This window comes from Lissotriton vulgaris, chromosome 2_1, assembly GCF_964263255.1.
Source record: "Lissotriton vulgaris chromosome 2_1, aLisVul1.2, whole genome shotgun sequence".
Taxonomy (NCBI): Eukaryota; Metazoa; Chordata; class Amphibia; order Caudata; family Salamandridae; genus Lissotriton; species Lissotriton vulgaris.
In genome coordinates, this window is record NC_141687.1 from 678,795,190 (window position 1) to 678,815,901 (window position 20,712).

The 20,712-nt window shown below is 43.0% G+C and overlaps 1 long non-coding RNA gene across 1 annotated transcript; it reads right to left on the bottom strand.

The window, feature by feature from the left end:
• Positions 1 to 16,697: 16,697 nt before the first annotated feature.
• LOC147730968 (uncharacterized) lies at positions 16,698 to 18,733 on the bottom strand. Its single transcript, XR_015308615.1, has 3 exons — positions 18,643 to 18,733; positions 17,868 to 17,928; positions 16,698 to 17,212 (listed from the first exon to the last, which is right to left on the bottom strand). It is a non-coding gene; the product is annotated as an uncharacterized LOC147730968 (long non-coding RNA).
• Positions 18,734 to 20,712: the final 1,979 nt, after the last annotated feature.

A 20,712-nucleotide genomic window follows, 5' to 3' on the forward strand; every position in this document is an offset into this window, starting at 1 on the left:
ATGTCGGATAGTAGCAATGTGAATGCAATGAGCATGCCAACTGATTACAAAAATCATTTATTATGGCCTAATTGAGCCATAATTTTCTCATAATATCTCTCACTTCCATGGTTTGTAGGTCAGGAAAGGGCCTGCAGATGGAAGGCTGTCTTACGGCTCCTCTGCTATACCTATCTGTGGAGTAGTGCCAGATCAGATTGCGCCCAACAACATGTACTTAGACAAACAGCAAAGACCAAGTGACCACACATGACAGTACACGGCAGTGCAAACCAGATTTCACAAAACAAGAATATACTAAACAAACCGCAGCACACATGAAATTTTTGATAATATATCTCAAATGTACAGTTACACAGGAAGGAAAGTTGCACTTGACTCATATGACTAGTGACAGTTGTTTTTTGATGCAAATCTCACAAGCCAATAACACATGATTTAGGTATGTCTAATGACTGAGCGAAATCTGTAGTAAACACAGTAGGATCAAGTTATGTATGGCATTAGGTACACCACATACATCTTAGAATTCACTCAGCTCTTCATGCAGACAAATGTTACATGGTGTACACTGTCATGCTGCCTGCACTGCACTAACAATGACCTACACAACCCATTGACAATGTACATCTTTCTAAATATGCAGATGTCACTTAAGTATGGAACACATAGACCACTTACATTGTCCCATTTCCTCGTGGTGATTCTGGTGGGTGATTTAATTTTATGTTTATAGGCCCTCTGGGAAGGTAGGATACGGTACATCAGACACACACCACATTTCCACCTTGACATCACACACATCACACACTTGGTGATAGTGGCTTCCCAAACTGTTATGTGGTGTACTCACACCTGACAATGAACATGGGCTGCACTGTATCCTGCCTGAGAGAAATTTAAAAATTAGAATTTGTACTGTGAACTTCATGTTGGTTTAGCCCGCCAACAAGTGTTTCAGGGTCCACTCAAGGAGACTTATACATGTGAATGTGTGCATTTGCATAGTATGCTCCTTCGACACACAATATAGTGCATCCAGGCATGGTTTAGTACAAAACTTTAACATTTTCAACTTTTTTTCCACCAACTGAATCTACATACAAAAGTTGCGGTAGGTGGGTCGGAACTGAAGTGGACACAGCCCTAGGATGTAAATCGTTATGGTAACAGTTGCGGCTCGCTGATTGTATCAACCTGCAGTGAAGATTGACACAGTAAACTTCCATTGCTAATATAGCAATCTTACTCGTGGACCGCAGGATATTTTGAGAAGCCCGGTAGGCAGAGTGTCAGGCGGCAATTGAGTCCATTGGATGGCTTAAAAAAATGCGACCAACACGGACCTATCCCTTTGACAGAACACACAGAAGCCCACTTATGCAGTCTAGATATGTCTTGCGTTTTGCTAAACAGATCACTTGCCTTCAGAACCTGCATTTCAACAGGCCTCCCCATCTCATCTGTTACAGTTCACATCTTCTGGGAGCTATAATGTCTCTCTGTACAGAGATCAGGGCCCCTGCATTCACAGCTGAGGAGCTGAAGATGCTGGTGGAGACAGTCCTTCCCTGTACAGGCAGCTGTATGGCATTCCAGAGAAGCAGTTGAGAACAATTCAGACAGGATACTGGGCCAGATGTAGGAGGCCATTTGCCGACCGGTAAATGGGTATTTGTGATGTAGGGGGCCAATTTTGCCAAATCGGTACAATACAGAATCAGTATTTTTACCGATTCGGTAACTGCCAGATGTAGGTGGGACTCTTCTGAGTCCCAAAGGCCTTACAGATTTGTTATTTTACCACCCAATCCAATTGGGTGGTAAAATACCGAATCCAGGTGTGCATGCACATGTGTGCATGCACAACTATGCCATTTGACAGACAGACATGCCCTTGGGGAACATCTGTGTGCCACATGGCACACATGCCTGTATTTGGGGTGCTAGAGGGTGTCAAAGTGACACCCCCTGCACCCTTGCAGGATTCGGTATTTACCGAATCGGTAAATACCAATTCGGTAATGCCCATTGATTCCTATGGGCTTCAAGGCCCATAGGAATCAATGGACATTACCGAATCGGTATTTACCGATTTGGTAACTACCAATTTTTACAGATCCAGTAATTGAATTACCGAATTTACCTAAATCTCCCTCCTTCAATTTTACCGATTCATAAATACCGAATCGGTATAATTCGGTATTTATGAGTCGGTATAATATACTTACCTACATCTGGCCCACTATATTTTAAATGTCAGCTTACCTTGCACATAGGGCAGATTGTTGCAATGAGACACATTTGATTCTGTAGCCAATTGTTTAGAAGTGTGTTTGTAATTGTGATGGACAAGTTCACTGCTGGTTGTGTGTCAGCACCAGTGTGGAGTTTATGTCACTGTTTTCATGTGAATATCTCATCATCGACCACAAACCTCGTATGGTGTACTAGTTACGCACTTACACATCAGTTCGACATGATGATGCCTTGTTTTCTGACATACCTCAAAGTAGATTTGCTTGTGGATCCATAGCTAAACTGACTCTAATTTTGAAAGTGAAATGTAAATTGCATATATGGTTAAGTAGTTACTGTATACAGTCACTACAACAACTCCACACACATGATGTGCTATTAGCATTATTTAGTCATGTCACAAGCCCTCACATGGCAAATCACAGTGCTCCACAAAGTTCATGTCAGCCGTAGGAAGGTGACCAGGTATATGTGTCATAATATCGATTCAGAGTTACATATTAAACAGGTTTGCTTAAGCTTTGATACATACCGTAGAAGGATCTTGTGCATGCTTGAAAGACACACAGAAACAAGTTGTGATACTTCTATCAAACAATTGCAGGTGTGGAATGTTGACAACAAGGAGGTTTACAGCACAGTGGCTATGTAAATTTGAATACTTTGACAGCACTAGAATTCTTTAAGTACAACAGCCCCTGAAGAAGGGGGTGCATCTGGAAATGCAATGGGCAATTTGCTGTTTAACACAGAGCATGAAAGAAAAATAAAGTGTTGTCACAATTTTATTTGTACTTTGGTAAAAAAAATATATCAATAACTTCATTGTTTATGGACATAGGTGTGGTCTCTGTATTAGAGAAGATCTCATGAATAACAGTAAAAAAGAAATATGCCTTGATTAACTTTGTACAATACCATGCATGTACATGTTTTGCAGGCAGTGCCATTACTTTTACGTTTTGCAACAATCAAGACCCATGTAATGTGTATCATGTGGCATATGTAACAGGAGTTTTTGTTGCATGGTTAGGAAAGTTGAATCAGGCCCAAGTAAGACTAAAGGAGGCTGGTTATTACCTGTAGTACAATTACATTGTGAAATGGGCACATGACAATACAATGTGCAAGAAAGAGAGACCCTTTACCTATTTCTGTGATGCTCAACATAGTTCATACCAAATACCATTGTTTTTGTGTTGTATTGAGACAACAAAAACATATGTGTCATTTGATAAATGTGAACTTGACTGTGACATGCCTTGCAAGACAACCAGGTAGCAGGCATTGTGTGATTGCAGGCCTTGGTAAGTAGAGTTTTATCTGTGTTAAACAATTTACAAACAGGACTAGTGCTATCTGTTGCCTAATGTAGCAGCAATCAATATTCAGACTTAAGTGTCCTGATGTCACATGTCAGACTTGACCTTATCATAAGCGAGTGACAGAATACATCCCATCTCATCATAAGCTGATTTGATGTTTTGGACTATGTGTAGGTGACAACAGATTTCTGTGCGTGCCAACCAAGCAGATGTTAGGTTGAGGGTGGCATAAGTCCATGGAAGTGAAAGTTACCCATTACCTATGGTATTTATAGTTGGTAAAGGCCATGAATTCTTGTGTGCAAATGCAACAATGGTTAAGCACTGTTACGCGGATTTACGGAAATGTGGCTTCAGCAATATCTTGCAAAGGGAGATATATTAAAGTGAAGAACCCAACAAGCTGGACAATATGCAACTGATGACAATTCTCATCGAATGATAGGCTGACTTGTTCAGCAGAATGTACACAACGAGTAATAGGGTTGTCAAAAGGGATCAATTTAAATACTGCGCACTTAAATTGTGGCCACACAATAATTTTACTTGGCCTGGTGGTATAGCAAGACACATGTCCCTGAAGTGATATTAAGTCATTGCCATTGGCAGGGTATTAAGCTGTGTTTACATGTCAAACTGTTATACGTGTTGCAATCTTCCTATAGTACATTTGATTATAGCACTGTGCAAACAGGACATAATACTTGCAGAAATATTTTTTGCTAGGCCTATACTCTGTGTGTGACTTCTATATGAGTTACACATGTGACGCTTAGAACTGCTTCATCTGCCAATGGACAGATGTGCAAAATGAAATAGCCTATTTCATGGCTCATACATCTCGATATTGAGTCATCAAACTATGCTTACTGAAGCAGGGCACCAATTGTCCACTAAATACTGTATGTTAAGGGTGCAGTGGTCTTCCATTTCTTAGTGGAAAGTCTATTTTCCCTTGGATGAAATGAGGTAAATATGGAATAAATATGAGGACTCAGATGTGAGAGACAATACATCAGCTGGATAAACATGATGTTGCATCAAACTATGTTCCTGACACTATTATGTACGAGTGTACACAGGTCTTGTAGCTTTCAATAATGTGCTATTGAATTTGTATGACCTAATGTTGTCATCCAAGTCGAAATTATGATGTGGTGACAAATGTGCTTAGACTTGTCAATACATCTATGTACCATGTACATCTCAACTAATTCCTTTTGTAATCTTTTTTTCAGCATCAGACCAAGGCAGTGATGGAAACAGTGTCACAACTGTTGGGGAAGCAACTGGCCACCGTGGTTCTCATGCTTCCAGTGAGCAGGGGGGAACCAATGGCACATAGGGCGATGGAAGCGCCACTGAGGAGCCAATGGATGTCACAGAAATGTTGTCAACATACGACTCCAGTTCCAGTGAGCACTCCCAGGTGATGGTGGATCCCCTGGACCTGCGTCTACTCCATCTGAATCCACCAGCCTTCATCCATCTCCACCCTCACAGCTGCTCCCTAGCCCATTGCCCTTGGCTGCTTCCCTCGGAGGGGAGGAGTCTCATTTGAGGCAGGCGCCTCACCCCCGGCCTCTATCTCCCCTGCTGCCCTCACTGTGGAGGCCATTGATCTCCTGAGACAGATATCTGTGGGTCAGTCAGCAGTGCTGAATGTCCTCCAGGTCCATACTAATTAGCAGGCCCAGATGGTATCTTTCCTGGAAAGTATTTACTCTGACATGTCTTCCTAACAGAGATCCATTCAAGCTCTAGCCTCCACACTGACGACAGCAATATCCCAAATGCAGTTTTCTACCCCCCTCATGCTTCTACCCCATCCACAGTCCCTATTCCAATACCTGACCAAAGCACATGCAAACCTGACCACACATCCACCTCAACATCCACATGCAGCACACAAACACACAGACATAAGACAAAGGACAAACACACACACACTCAGCAGACATGAGACACCCTGACTTCCACAATCACTGAGTAGCAGGCAGACACAACACCCTCACACACAGCCATGAACGATACCAGACCAGCACACACAGATATGCCGCATAGATCGCTACCCTCTGCCTCCACACCCCTAACCTTGCCTCTTCTCATACCCAATCGGCCCAGAGCTCTTTGCCTCTTCCCTGCACAAACTCAACAACCACCTCCGAAACGTAAAGTCAAGACCCTTGTGCCCCTTCCATACCCTTCCACATCCACCCCCAAACAACATGATAGCCCCATGCTGAGACCCACAAGCAACAGCAGGGAAGCAGGAAGAGGAAGCTCCCTCTCCTGCCACTGCCCCACCCCCCTCCTAAGCCCAGAAGATCTCGGCCCCATCCTGCCCCAGTACCTCAATGGGGAAGAAGTTAAAAGTCAAAAAGGTCCCCCCTATTCCCTTTACCACCCTTCAAAGCTATAAAATCCTCAAAATGGTAAAGCCCAGCCCCCCTTTCCTACATTCTGCCCTCTCAGTGACCTAGCCGTCCCCTAATCTTGAGTATAGTCCTCCGAAGAACCAACCCAGCTCCATAGTTTTTAGGTCTCATCTATTACATTCCGCAAGGAATAAATAGACGAGAGTATTGGGGGCAAACCAAGGTCTAAACCATCGCGATTTCGTTGAGTGCAGGTGCTCATGCACGCGCTTGCCATTTGCTCCCACCTGCCTCCGAGAGCTTCACTTCAAAGGGATCCGTTTCTCCGCCCCCTGCTTCACACTTTTTTCACGGCCACCAGGCCTTGTCTCGCATTTCTCCTCACCCCTACCCACAGCAATGCCAAGAGCGTGTTTTTTTCATTAGCACACTTCTTGCCAGCTCCCTCGCCAGCCCTCTCTTTACTGTCTTATCTCATCTCTTCGGCCTACACCTGCTGATCAGCATCGAGGACTCTGGTATGTTAAGCCCCTCCCTTTCACATATGTTTTTTTAAGTGTATTATATATTTTTGGGTCTGTTGGCTGAAAGGCTACGGGAGCTGCACAAGACGTGTGCTGTGTTGAGGGTGCCTTCCACTCCTCAGCTCTGCATTACTGTTTGAAAATGCACATCCCTGTGTCGCACGAACAGGAGACAATTCTGCAGCACCGTAAAAGTCACGTCACTGATGTTTTCTGCCACATGTGAACAGGCCTCTGTTACTAATATGGGTCAGTTCTCTGCCCCTTCCTGTCACCACAGATGCTCTAGTCTACGTTTTTGTTAGCACTAAAGAAACCCAGATTTACCCATAAGGCTTATCTACGTGTCTCAAACAGCTACGGAGAACGTCCTGTTTTACATGCTGAACGAACAAATTCATGTTTACCAGTGGCTCCTCCCACCAGCTGCCAGGTATCCTTGTGTATGTGTGACACGCTTGCTCAGCTATTCCTGGTTTGAAGCCAGAAGCACTTTGCTTTCTTGGACATGTAGTTTAGTTTTTGCATGTGGAGGTAAGCGGATATAGTTCCATGGATGCAAAGAACCATGGTATACAAAGTCCCAGAACTGTCTGAAAGAGACTTGCGACATGAGGCCACATGCAGGTCTGTTTCTACTTCTTGGCATTAGTATATCAACGATTTCAAAGATAATAGGCCCCTGAAGCGCCGTTTATTATCCCTAGAGACTTATTTATCTACAAGTTTAGTGCAGCCTCGGTTTTTGTACTCGATCCGACCATATCTTTTGGTAAATGGCTGTTTAAAAAAAAAAAATGTATTCTCACGCTGTAATCACTGTTGACACACCCATGTTCACCTCCATGGAAAAGCTTTTTTCTAACTCACTCTCTCTCTCTCTATCGCACTCTCTCTCTCTCTATTGTGCTCTCTCTCTCTATCTATCGCACTCTCTTTCTCTATTGTGCTCTCTCTTTCTCTATCTATCTCGCTCTCTCTATCTATTGCAATCTCCCTCACCCTCTATCTATCGCACTCCTCTCTCTCTCTCTCTCTCTCTCTCTCTCTCTCTCTCTCTCTCTCTCTCTCTCTCTCTCTCTCTCTCTCTCTATCTAACTCTCTCGCTCTCTTTCTATCGCACTCTCTCTCTCTCTATCGCACTCTCTCTCTCTCTTTCTCTATCTATCGCTCTCTCTCTCTATCTATCGCTCTTTCTCTATCTATCGTACTCACTCTCTATCAATCGCACTCTCTCTATCGCTCTCTCTCTCTCTATTGCACTCTGTCTCTATCACACTCTCTCTCTCTATCGCACTCTCTCTCTCCCTCTATCGCTCTCTCTCTCTTTCTCTATCTATCGCACTCTCTCTCTCTCTATCGCGCTCTCTCTCTATCGCACTCTCTCTCTCTCTATCGCACTCCCTCTCTCTCTCTATCGCACTCCCTCTCTCTCTCTATCGCACTCCCTCTCTCTCTCTATCTATCGCACTCTGTCTCTCTATCGCACTCACTCACTCTATCTATCGCACTCACTCACTCTATCTATCGCACTCACTCACTCACTCTATCTATCTATCACACTCGCTCACTCTATCTATCTATCGCACTCAATCTATCACATGGACTGTTTTACAACACAAAAGAATAAATGCATCAACATATAATCCTCGTCACATAAATGCAGTCTATCTATCTATCTATCTATCTATCTATCTATCTATCTATCTATCGCCCTCCCCATCTATCGCCCTCTCCATCTATCGCCCTCTCCATCTATCTCCCTCTCTATCTAGCGCCCTCTCTATCTTTCACCCTCTCTCTCTATCTATCGCCCTCTCTCTCTATCTATCGCCCTCTCTCTCTCTCTTTCGCCCTCTCTCTCGCTCTATCGCCCTCTCTCTCTCTCTCTATCGCCCTCTCTCTCTCGCCCTCTCACTTTCTATCGCCCTCTCTATCTTTCGCCCTCTCTCTCTATCTATCGCCCTCTCTCTCTATCTCCCTCTCTCTCTATCTATTGCCCTCTCTCTCTCTTTCGCCCTCTCTCTCTCTCTATCGCCCTCTCTCTCTCTCTATCGCCCTCTCTCTATCGCCCTCTCTCTCTCTATCGCCCTCTCTCTCTCTCTATCGCCCTCTCTCTCTCTCTATCGCCCTCTCTCTCTCTCTATCGCCCTTTCTCTCTATCGCTCTCTCTCTTTCTCTCTCTATTGCTCTCTCTCTCTATCGCCCTCTATCTCTCTCTATCGCCCTCTCTCTCTCTCTCTCTATCGCCCTCTATTGCCTTCTCTCTCTCTCTTTCGCACTCTCTCTCTCTCTCTCTCTCTCTCTATCGCACTCTCTCTATCGCACTCTCTCTCTCTCTATGGCCCTCTCTCGCTCTCTCTCGCTCTCTCTCTCTCTATCTAGCGCCCTCTCTATCTTTCACCCTCTCTCTCTATCTATCGCCCTCTCTCTCTATCTATCGCCCTCTCTCTCTCTCTTTCGCCCTCTCTCTCACTCTATCGCCCTCTCTCTCTCTCTCTCTCGCCCTCTCTCTCTCTCGCCCTCTCACTTTCTATCGCCCTCTCTCTCTATCTATCGCCCTCTGTCTCTATCGCCCTCTCTCTCTATCTATTGCCCTCTCTCTCTCTTTCGCCCTCTCTCTCTCTCTATCGCCCTCTCTCTCTATCGCCCTCTCTCTATCGCCCTCTCTCTCTCTATCGCCCTCTCTCTCTCTCTATCGCCCTCTCTCTCTCTCTCTATCGCCCTCTCTCTCTCTCTATCGCCCTCTCTCTCTATCGCTCTCTTTCTCTCTCTATTGCTCTCTCTCTCTATCGCCCTCTATCTCTCTCTATCGCCCTCTCTCTCTCTCTCTCTATCGCCCTCTATTGCCTTCTCTCTCTCTCTATCGCACTCTCTCTCTCTCTCTCTCTCTATCGCACTCTCTCTATCGCACTCTCTCTCTCTATGGCCCTCTCTCGCTCTCTATCGCACTCTCTCTCTCTATCGCCCTCTCTCTCTCGCCCTCTCACTTTCTATCGCCCTCTCTATCTTTCGCCCTCTCTCTCTATCTATCGCCCTCTCTCTCTATCTATCGCCCTCTCTCTCTATCTATTGCCCTCTCTCTCTCTTTCGCCCTCTCTCTCTCTCTATCACCCTCTCTCTCTCTCTATCGCCCTCTCTCTCTCTATTGCCCTCTCTCTCTATCGCCCTCTCTCTCTCTATCGCACTCTCTCTCTCTCTCTCTCTCTCTATCGCACTCTCTCTATCGCACTCTCTCTCTCTCTATGGCCCTCTCTCGCTCTCTATCGCACTCTCTCTCTCTCTATCGCACTCTCTCTCTATCTCACTCTCTCTCTATCGCACTCTCTCTCTAACGCACTCTCTCTCTAACGCACTCTCTCTCTATCGCACTCTCTCTCTCTGTCGCACTCTCTCTCTCTCTATAGCACTCTCTCTATCGCACTCTCTCTCTCTCTATCACACTCTCTCTGTCTATCGTACTCTCTCTCTATCGCACTCTCTCTCTCTCTAGCTACCGCACTCTCTCTCTCTCTCTATCGCACTCTCTCTCTCTCTATGGCCCTCTCCCGCTCTCTATCGCACTCTCTCTCTATCGCACTCTCTCTCTATCGCACTCTCTCTCTATCGCACTCTCTCTCTATCGCACTCTCTTTATCGCACTCTCTCTCTCGCACTCTCTCTCTCTCTATCGCACTCTCTCTCTCTATCGCACTCTCTCTCTCTATCGCACTCTATCTCTATCACACTCTCTCTCTGTCTATCGTACTCTCTCTCGATCGCACTCTCTCTCTCTCTAGCTACCGCACTCTCTCTCTCTCGCTCTCTCTATCGCTCTCTCGCTCATTATCTATCGCTCTCTCTCTCTCTCTCTATCGCTCTCTCTCTCTATCGCTCTCTCTCTCTCTCTTGCTCTCTCTCTCTCTCTATCTATCGCACTCTCTCTCTATCTATCGTACTCTCTCTCTCTCTCTCTATCTATCGCACTCTCTCTCTATCTCTATCTATCGCACTCACTCATTCTATCTATCTATCGCACTCACTCACTCTATCTATCTATCGCACTCACTCACTCTATCTATCGCACTCACTCTATCGCATCACCACAGCATCACTCAGCACCACCACAGCATCACTCAGGGGCACCAGAACATCACTATGCGCTGCCACATCATCACTGAACGCCACCATTCAACAACAACTGGTTCAAATATGTTCTCTCAATGTTTCAAGCTTTATTACAAATATCACAAAAAGATGTTAATAGTTCACTTCTGTTCTTGGATTTTCGTCACAATAAAATACACTGAACATAATCTTCACAAAAGTTATTTAAAACAGTTTAAGCTAAATTACAATAACTTTTATTTAAGAATTAATTATTTAAAAAAATAAAAGCCATTGTTATTTGTAATAGCAATACATCTAAGTCATGTAAATACACCACATATTGCATTACAAATGCTATAGGTGTCACATTTGTGAAATTTATAACTATTGGCATTGTAAATGACAAAGCTAATAATTTCGCAATTTTCAAAACCAACACAGAAATAAAAACTGTGTCATTTACAATACCAATAGCTCAAACTTTCCCAATGCGAGACCTATTGCATTGCAAATGCGTGTTTCTTTTGGTGCCTGGTATACCCCCTAGATGTCCCTTTCAGGGGAGGTATCCTGCAGTAGCATTCCCAAAGGCCAGTTTGGGTGGGCCAAACTTTACTGGCCCACAACATGGACAATTGACCTGGCCATTGGCCTTTGTTTTGATGTTTGAACTCTGGAGGTTGAATAATCCTATTTTATTTTGTTTTTGGCATTCCTGTGTCCAAACCTATCTCTTGCTGTTTAACTGTAATTCATGTGTAATTTAATATGTGTGAGTACATTTTTGTTGGTATGACAAAGATAGCATATGGTTCCTAGAGTAGGTAAGTCTATTGGGATGTTGTGTGGGTTTGCGTACCTACATTGGCTGGGTGTCAATGTCCATGTAAGTTTTATGTAGGAGTGTGGGTGAAGGGACAAAACTTGCTTTGGACATTGAGTGCAATCATGGTTTAGAGTCCCAAGTCCATTGTGCAAGTGTGTCAACAGACAGAACTCTATGAGATTAAAGCTGCATATGTATTTGATGTGTAAAAAATGAATCTTCCTATCAATACACTTGGAGGCGCTGTGAGTCTAAGACATGATAGTTTGTTTAGCCAAACTTGTACAAAAGCAATTAGTACACTGCTAAATGTGACTTAATAGATATGGACCAATTGATTTTCCTTCAGTAGATCCTGTTAAGTACTTCCAATGACAAATGTACCACATGTGGATGCCACTATGTGCCAATAGCCATTAGTCCCAGTTGAGACTGAATCTTGATGTCCTGTCCACATGGAGAGTGGGAGTTAGGTACAAATCAGACTACGTTCTGGGCCTGTTGTCTTCCAGGACTCCCCTTAAATTAGTGATCCATTGTATGCAGGGTGTCTATGCACTGTGGCCTCCTCTGTTGTGGAATTAAGACGGTTGTAATGCCATTTACATTATTTTCGGCTTTCATGTAGATGGTGTGCATGGGTCCGTGACAGTGCTTACTAAGTTAGACTGTTTCTGTACTTACTTATTCACCACTAAGGTATATGTTAATTGCAGGAGGAGCTGGCTTATGGTACATGAATAGGTGTCAGAGGAGTTGATGGCTAGTTATAATCAATTGTGATTGTTGAGTCGGGTACTAGGTTGAGGAATCTCGTACGTCAGGTTCAGGGCTTAACGCACAGTTAGAGTATGTGAGTCTTTGCATGAACATTGTTAATGAACTGAACGTAGGCCACATCATGCTGACACGATGGGCCTTTATATTCTGTCTCAATGCACACATGTGCCCAACTTTTTACCTCCACCCAGAGATATAATGCCCCATACTTGACCATAGTTACCTGCCTGATAGGGGATATATGTGCTATCAGATGGACATGTTGTTGTTAGGTGTGGGTGAGGGTTGTCAAGGAGTGTTTGTGTGTCAAGTAATGTCGAGTGTGTGTATATGTCCCGGCATGATGTGTCATGTGCAAACACTGGCACAGTCACTAAGTATGGGCGGAAAATCCGTTCCGCTCGCGGATTTTGCGGATTTTCGGTAAAGTCGCAATCCGCGAGATTCGCGAATTTCCCGCAAAATCCGCAAATCCGCGAGCAGCGGATTTTATGGCTTGATCGCACTGTTCGCGTGAGTTCGCGGCTTCCCAGTTCAACTTCGCGCCCCGCGAATAAGCGCTAAATTGCAGAAATACGATCTTAGCAAAACTGAAACTACTTACCAGGTTCAAAAGTTCAAGCTCATCATTAGTAGCCATTTCCTGTAGTGCTTCCTGAGGGGTCCCTCCAGAGTTCAGTTGCCTACTTGCAACTATTATGTGACCCTGCTCTGACCCTCAGAATAGTTACACATATGCCACAAAGGTCCTGAATTACAGCTAAGGGAGACAAGCAGGAGCCAGGCTGGAAGTTCAAATCCAGTGACACATTAATCAGCCCCTAATTCATTATTGTCAGTTGGGGCAGGGCAGGTGTTGTAACTAATTTTGCAACAATGAAAGCACTTAGCAAGTGCAAAAGATCACTAATCAGGAAGCACTAAGGAAGCAGGTGCCAGCTAAAAAAATATTCTGTGACACATTAATCAGCCCCAAATTAATTCAGGTCACTTGAGGCAGGGAAGGGCGTGCTTTGCTTTGCCACAATAATGTACACTGGGCAACCAGAGGGTGCTGTGATGAAACCGAGGGTGGCATGGGTGGGCCAGAGGGTGGCATGAGTAGTCAGAGAGTGGCAGTGGTGACAGAGAGTGGCAGTGATGAAGAAGAGTGTCCCAAACAGGCTGGACACGTAGAAACAACAAGTTCGCAAAACTTGCGACCCGACAGGTAAGTTCGCGTTTGCGAAATTGTACAAAACCCTCGCGAACTGGCAGAAACCCGCGCGAACACAAAAAAAAATCCGCAAATTCGCGAGAATTCGCGGATTTTGCGGATTGCGAGTTCGCAAATCCGCAAAATTCGCGAACGCGAGATTCGCAAAATTCGCCCATGCTTAACAGTCACAAGCATTAGGACTTCTGGGTTGTGGTTGAGTAAATCAGTGTAGTTCTCTTTGCATTGTGACTGCTTTAATCTTGTTTGACACAACGAGAGTTGGAGCACCTACATTTAAGAAGGGATTTAGGGTGGGTACTCATATGAATGTGTATTGTGGCTATGTGGCCAGCTTGAACAGCCAAATGAGCCACAAAATTGTGGTTTTCACAAGTTATTGCACAAGTGGTATGCCAATACTTCAAGCATATGACAGGATCTAGATAAATGACCTTACATTGCACCTAAGATGCAAAAGTTGTTTTTGTCAAATCACCTTGATGACATGAAGGTGACTTCAATGCTTTGGCATTTGTAGTTGGATCAGTGTAGATAGTCTGAGAATGTGGTTGTAGTGGTACTGATATCTCAGCTATTAGTTGTGGGGTACTGGTAGATGATGCAGGTGCAATGTCTGCTTTCTGTTTTTTCAAGATTTTGCTGCACTTAATGTGGTGTGGATGGTAGATGTATGTGCATACAAGTGTTATCATAGTAATGCTACGCACTATCAAGTCATATTACTCATTATAGGATGATTTAAATGTGTCAGTGCTTGCTCCTCCAATACACCTTCAAGCTGTGTCATGTGGTAAATCTCAAGATATTCACAATGTAGTTTAGGAGTTCAGGTGGACCCTCAAGTCTTTGCTCCCAGCAGGGTGATCAGGGTATTGGTTCAGATAGGATGTAGTGTGCCACTGTATGGTTTTCTGTGGGACAAACCTTTAGGTGTGCATTAGTGTTATGTGTGCCATGACATGTGCCACTTAAAGCAGTGGTGACCTAACCATACAAATGTTAGTTCAAATATCTATGTGCCTATTCTCATTTGTATTCCTACCTATAGGTTGTGTCTGTCTCTGCTTTTCCAGTTCACTCTGGGGATACCTGATGCCAACATTCCCTCATTTCTCCTGCACAACATGGTACAGGACACTTTCACATTACTTGACCTTCGCTTTGTGGTCACTTATATGTGACAAGATAAAGGTCTTCAAAATTGGGGGTGAGGCTCCCCCCAGGGTGAGGCCTTTATGATATTAGGGGTTGCACCAGGTCTAGCCAAGGGAGGCATCATGTTTTGATTTTAGTGTTAGGAGCATCAGCAGCAGTAAGCCAGCCTTGTTATTCACTGTCACTTACAACTGTGGTCATTTATTTCCGGACAGGGAGTATGTGTGATAATGGGTAACAAAGCTTAAATAATACCATTCCTCCTGTAGTGTACTGAATGATATGCTGTTTGGTGTGGTAGGATAACATTAAAAATATATGTGAAGTCATTATGAAATGGTATCATAATTTTACATATATAACGTTGGACTTCCTTCATGGGCCTGTTCATCATTTCATCCTCAGCATCACCATTGAGTTAAGGGCATTTTGTTTGTCCCTTTGACAGACAATGGAATGACAGTCATCAGCAACACCAGATGCCTGGTTTAGCCATGTTTACATATTGCCAATTTCAAGGGACAAATTTCCCAAAAGTGAGGGGGTTCGAGGATTTCTTAATTTTTACAGCGGGGTGGCGCAGCATTGATCATTTTGAAGCCACTGGTGTGGGGGTAGGTGTGTCATTTACCTGAGGCGATGTCCGCTATGGTCCTGGTTTTGCTGGGCATCGAGAAGATATGGAAGAGTTATAACATGTGCGATGGGCTCCATGACAGCACAGGAACTGTGGAAGCACGTTGTGGTGGATTTCGGACTTCTGAGCCTCCCTTTCCACCAGCTCTGATGAGGTGGTTGGGCCGACACTGGCCATGCATCGGAAATATGTATCTTAATAGGGGGGCGGTTCCAGGACCGGACCACACTCAGATCTGCTCTATTCATCCTTTCCGAAACGTCTCAGTCGGAATTTCCAGCCAGAATAGGAGGACTGCGTCGTTGGTAAGCTATGCATTATAGTTCATCATAATACTGTGGTCGGAACGACCGCTTCTGAAACGAGATCGGTCAATTGAACTGACTCCGACAAGCCTGCAGAGGCTTACAGACCTACATCGTAAGTAGCCCCTAAATGTTAACATATTTATAAATGAAAAACGAGAAACAAATCTAGGGGGCATATTACCAAGCAATAGCGATAATTATCGCTATTGCTTGGTTAGAGACAAAAATTTACAGCTGAGCTGCGGCGATTTTTACCGCAAATAAACCTTGGTATTACCAAGGTTTATCGCAAATGCGATAAAAATTGCCGCAATGCATGAATATCGCTGAAAAGTCAGCGATATTCATGCATTACCGAGCTAATGCTCTTAGCCATATTATCCACCTCCCATTGGATAACATGGCTAAGAACTGCTCAGGGCAGGTGTTAGCTTTTGGAGATATTCTGGCTTAGCGCGAATATCTCCAAAAGTTGGTAATAGGAGATAGCGATGTTAGCGACTGTTTTCAGTCGCTAACATCTTGGCACGCCCACTTTGCATGTCATTAGTGATAAATATCACTGACATGCAAAGTGGGGCCCAAGATGGTCGCTATCTCCTACTAGCTGTCGCTAACTGGTGTTAGAGACAGCTAGGTAATAGGGAGATAATTTTATCTCCGCTTTCTTGGCTTTTAAAGCCAAAAAAGTGGAGATAAACCCCCTTGATAATATGCCCCTATGTTTCTTAAAGCACTACCCACCAAAACTCCAAATAAAACCCAACAATCTGAAAACAAATATCATGAAAAATTTGTATTACATTTACTATTACTAATCACATATTATCTTATAAAATCCTTAACTGAATAATATTAAAAAATGATTAAATACAACATTATAGTAGTAGGTATTTGAAACTTCAATATTATTGATTTGAAACAAAATACTTGTCCCCAATGTTTATAAGATCATCAGGTGCAGCAACTCATAGGAGGCCTAAACGACATCTGATGTTCACATAACAGTATTTTAGCTGTGCTACACCAGCAGCAATCGGGTCGGCGACAGCAAGAAACAGGTCAATCCAAGCAAAGTTGTATATAGAGACCTTACACCATAAGCAGGCGTATGCAAACAGCAGTTGCCACAACTCCCTCACTTATGCTTCAGTTCATAACAAGTCTTCTCTCCCATCACCTGTTCTTTTAACCTACCTCAGTTCCCGTTGTCCTAATTTCCCTAGGAGTTTGATATTGGCCTGTGCTGTTGCTCCCTCGTTTCCCCTCCTATTGAGTTCTGTGTTCTGGTGCTCAACTCAGCTCGGTTCTCAGGTGAGTTTCCAGGTCTACCAGAAGGATAGTTGCGGATCTCCTGCACTCTGTGCTAGGTATGTCAAATTCCCAGTTTGGTTGATCTAATTAAGGTGCATGTGCGTCATATTCTCTGTGCTATACCGTAAACCTAACCTTTAAGCAGGGAAAATTGATACAGTCCCCAAGCACAGTCACACAATATACAGTATATTATGAAGAAAAAGAAGAAAGTCAAATCCAAATATTCGTTTTTCAAGATATTCAACAGTCTTTTATTTTTCTTGTTTTATCTTCTTCTTCAAATTTTCATCATTCCATAGTTCATAGAGAATATATTGTACAGCGAGCGTAGCCAAAAGAACCAAAGCCAACACGTGTTTCGTCACGGGAACAGTCTCCCAATGACTTCCTCAGGGCTACAAACAAAAATGGAAATCGAATATATGTAAACATTTAGGCAATATTTTACAGATTCAACAACACTAGTCTTCAAACGTTCTCTACCAGAAAAAGCATGTTTTAAATATTTAAGTGAACCATCGAAGAATCCCAAATGGAAAGAGAGAAAGAAAGCGGTGCCTAAGTAAAATTCAAAACCAAAGTAACCAACCACCTAGTGCAAAGAAAGAAAGAAAATAGTCCATTATAAACTACACCAGTAACAGAAGCTTAATTAATAAGCTTGTAAAGGTATACTAAGAAGAGTAGAAAAGAAAGAAGTGGAGAAAAAAGGACTGAAATGTGCAACATACACTCACCAATAAAATCGTTTTTCTCACAATTATCCCAAATTCATCCAATGTATTATCACTCTTCACAGGGTAATTTAAAATACTGTAAATAGATACATTTTTTTGGAAAAGCTTAAAATTAAGTTCTTAGATTTATATATTTAAAGCAAGCATATTGGCCCTAGATATAACTTTCAAACCGCATATCATGCGGTATTTTAAATTAAGACAGGACAATTACGAGCGAAAAATCAGGGCACTATTTTTCAACTACACTACATGATGATCTATTTATTGATTTACATCACAAGAAAGTCATAAAAAGCCTCTATTGATTTACCTCATACAGGCTCCATAAGTCAAGTTTTCACAGTAGGTAAATAAGTAGATTATCAATGTATCTGAAAGGAAAAACAATAATAATTAGGGAACTATTATAGTATATTATTGCCTGATTCAGTTTAAGAGAGATTGTATTATTCCAATCTATAGAACCCATGGGGCAGAGGCACATAATTTCATGAATCCCCATATCTGGGTTCCAAATTTGCCTAGAATTAAATACAGTAACTATGAACAAATCGGGGACAAACCACTTGTACCCCCAAATCTAAAACCAACTAAAGTTTAAAACCGCTTTAAAACCGCCTCAAATTGTTCGGAGCTCAAGCATATTACACAGTGTTACTGTGTGACCAAGATAGTAACAACTTAGTGTGCATAAATATAACGCAATGCAGTTAGGCATATTAGACTGTACCATTCAAATTTATCAGAGTCCACCTTCAGGAATGACCCAACCATTGTCGTAGACCCACAACTTCATACATCTATTTAGTTAGGAGCTACGCACAAAGCGACCTCTCTGTTTATTTAAACTCCGTGGATCGAGTGGCACAACACGCTAAAGTCGCTTATAGGAGACCGAACATATTAGTCTAGAATAATTCACTTATAGCGTAGCCCAAATTATTTTCACTATCACCCTCAACAAGTATCTAAGAAAAACCGTATTCAACCCTAAAATTACATTTCCGCCAACTTTTAAAACACCATGATGGGTCGATCCGCTTCCGTGCTACATTAATGCTAAACCACCCCATTTCCCCACTTACCGGGAGAGTGCTCCCATCGTCTCTGCTCCTAATGCGTCCGGTATAAACAAACTTGCGAGCCATGGTGCCGCGTTTAAATACACACATGGACACTGGCGTTTCGATAGTTAGACATAGACACAGGACATTGCCAGAAGCGTACTTGTTTAGTGCCGCCATCTTAGCCTAGTCAAAATGACTGTTGTTCCGTTTTCGATATGTAAACAGCAGCAATTAGTTATATGTTTGAATTTATCTAATTTCGTATTCGCGATTTAAACGCACAAATACATATTTAAGGAATTTTTAATTTGTATAATTTTCACAATTTGGGTCAATGATAATATAATACAACTTACCAATAGGTTGAATACGTGGTTACTAGTTATTTTAAGTTGTTGCTCTTAAAGATCAGAGTGACTTAAACCACCCGGGACAGACACCACACCGTTGAATCAGACAAAGAAGAACTTAAGCAGGTAAAAGGAAGGAGAGTGATATTAGAAGAGGAAAGAAAAGAGAGGAAAAAACATTTTTTTCTTCTCTCTCTCTCGCTCTCTCTCTCTCTCTCTTTCTCTGTCTATCTCGCTCTCTCTTTCTTTCTCTCTCTCTCTCTCTTTCTCTCTCTCTCTCTCTTTCTCTCTCTCTCTCTGTCTCGCTGTCTCTCTTTCTTTCTCTCTCTGTCCCCTTTCTCTCTTGCTATCGTGAAGTCTCCTATGGGAAGGTGAGGGATCTGCATAGGACGGTGGGACAGACCTCAATATTTTGCAATTCTTGGCAGAAAGGTCTTAACAATATTCCATTATTAGATACTTTGATACTCACAATATTCGGAACTCAATATTATGGCCCATCGCTACTCTTGACTTATTTTGGATCTGCACTTTCTCTGTTAAACAGTGACAACCTTCTCTTCATCAAAGGAAATCATTACCACCCTGGTCCTCTATCTGCTGCCCCTGTTTCGGAGTGAGGTTCTAGTATAACTCTCATTAGAATTTCTTCAAAGTCCAAACCCTGCAGTGTTTTTACTTTGATATTTTTGCAGGATAACAGGGGGGCAGGCATGCAGTTGTCTCGTTCAGCTGAAAAATCTCCACACACAGGTGTTTGCTATGTGCAGGGTTGGGCTACTGAGTAGTGTAAGAGACTTTTAATCCAACCTCACTTCCTGATGGCTTCACTAAAGCAGGTGTTGATAAGTTAAAGTCCCACTGTCTCTCGGAAGTGCACTTGCATTGTGGGAAGTTCACACCTTTGTGCTCTGCGCTGAAAACTAACTTAATTAAAAGCCACTGCAAGAGCAGATGTAACAACATTTCTAAAGAGCAGCCTTGTGGCATCTATGCTATAAACACAGTACTCCAAGGAAATACTTTAAACTAATAAGTAAAATGTAGCGAAAATGCAATTTTAAGCTGCTTTATATTCAGCGCTACATAAATGGGTTTTTAAAACACTGGGCAGATTGTGTAAACTTAAAGCAGCCACAGGCTTGTCTAGTTACTGCACTCTGGTGTATCTGACAATATGGAAGCATGAATGTTAACGTAATTTCTATGTGGCAAATCTGATCATCATGCACATGGGCCTCAAGGCACACTTACAATTGACTTATTTAATGTGGGAGGGACATAAATATGTAAAATCGGCTGGTTTGACATTTAAAAAATTTATTTGTAAAGTGTTACAGAGTTGCCTGTCAGCCCTTTGGTTATGTTTGAATCCCACATGTAGATGAGTCGCATAAGGCCTTGCTGCATCTCATTGAGGGCATTTGACTTTCATGCCATGTGTGCAGGCCTACGCCCATTTACCTTGGTCGTGCTTAATAGTCAAATATGTAAGTCAGTATTTTCCAATCATTCACCATGTTTTAGCTATAAAAAAAACAAGCATTTGCAATGCAATCGGGCTCGCCTTTGGGACCATATATGTATTTAGCTATGCAGCACATTAGCCTGGGTGCTGAAACATCTTCTGTTCTTTAACATGGGGGGAAAGTAAGCACAAAACCGCTGAACATACCAGGTATGGGAACACATGGAGAGAAATATTGCCTATCATCAGGAAATGGTATAGTCCAAAGCT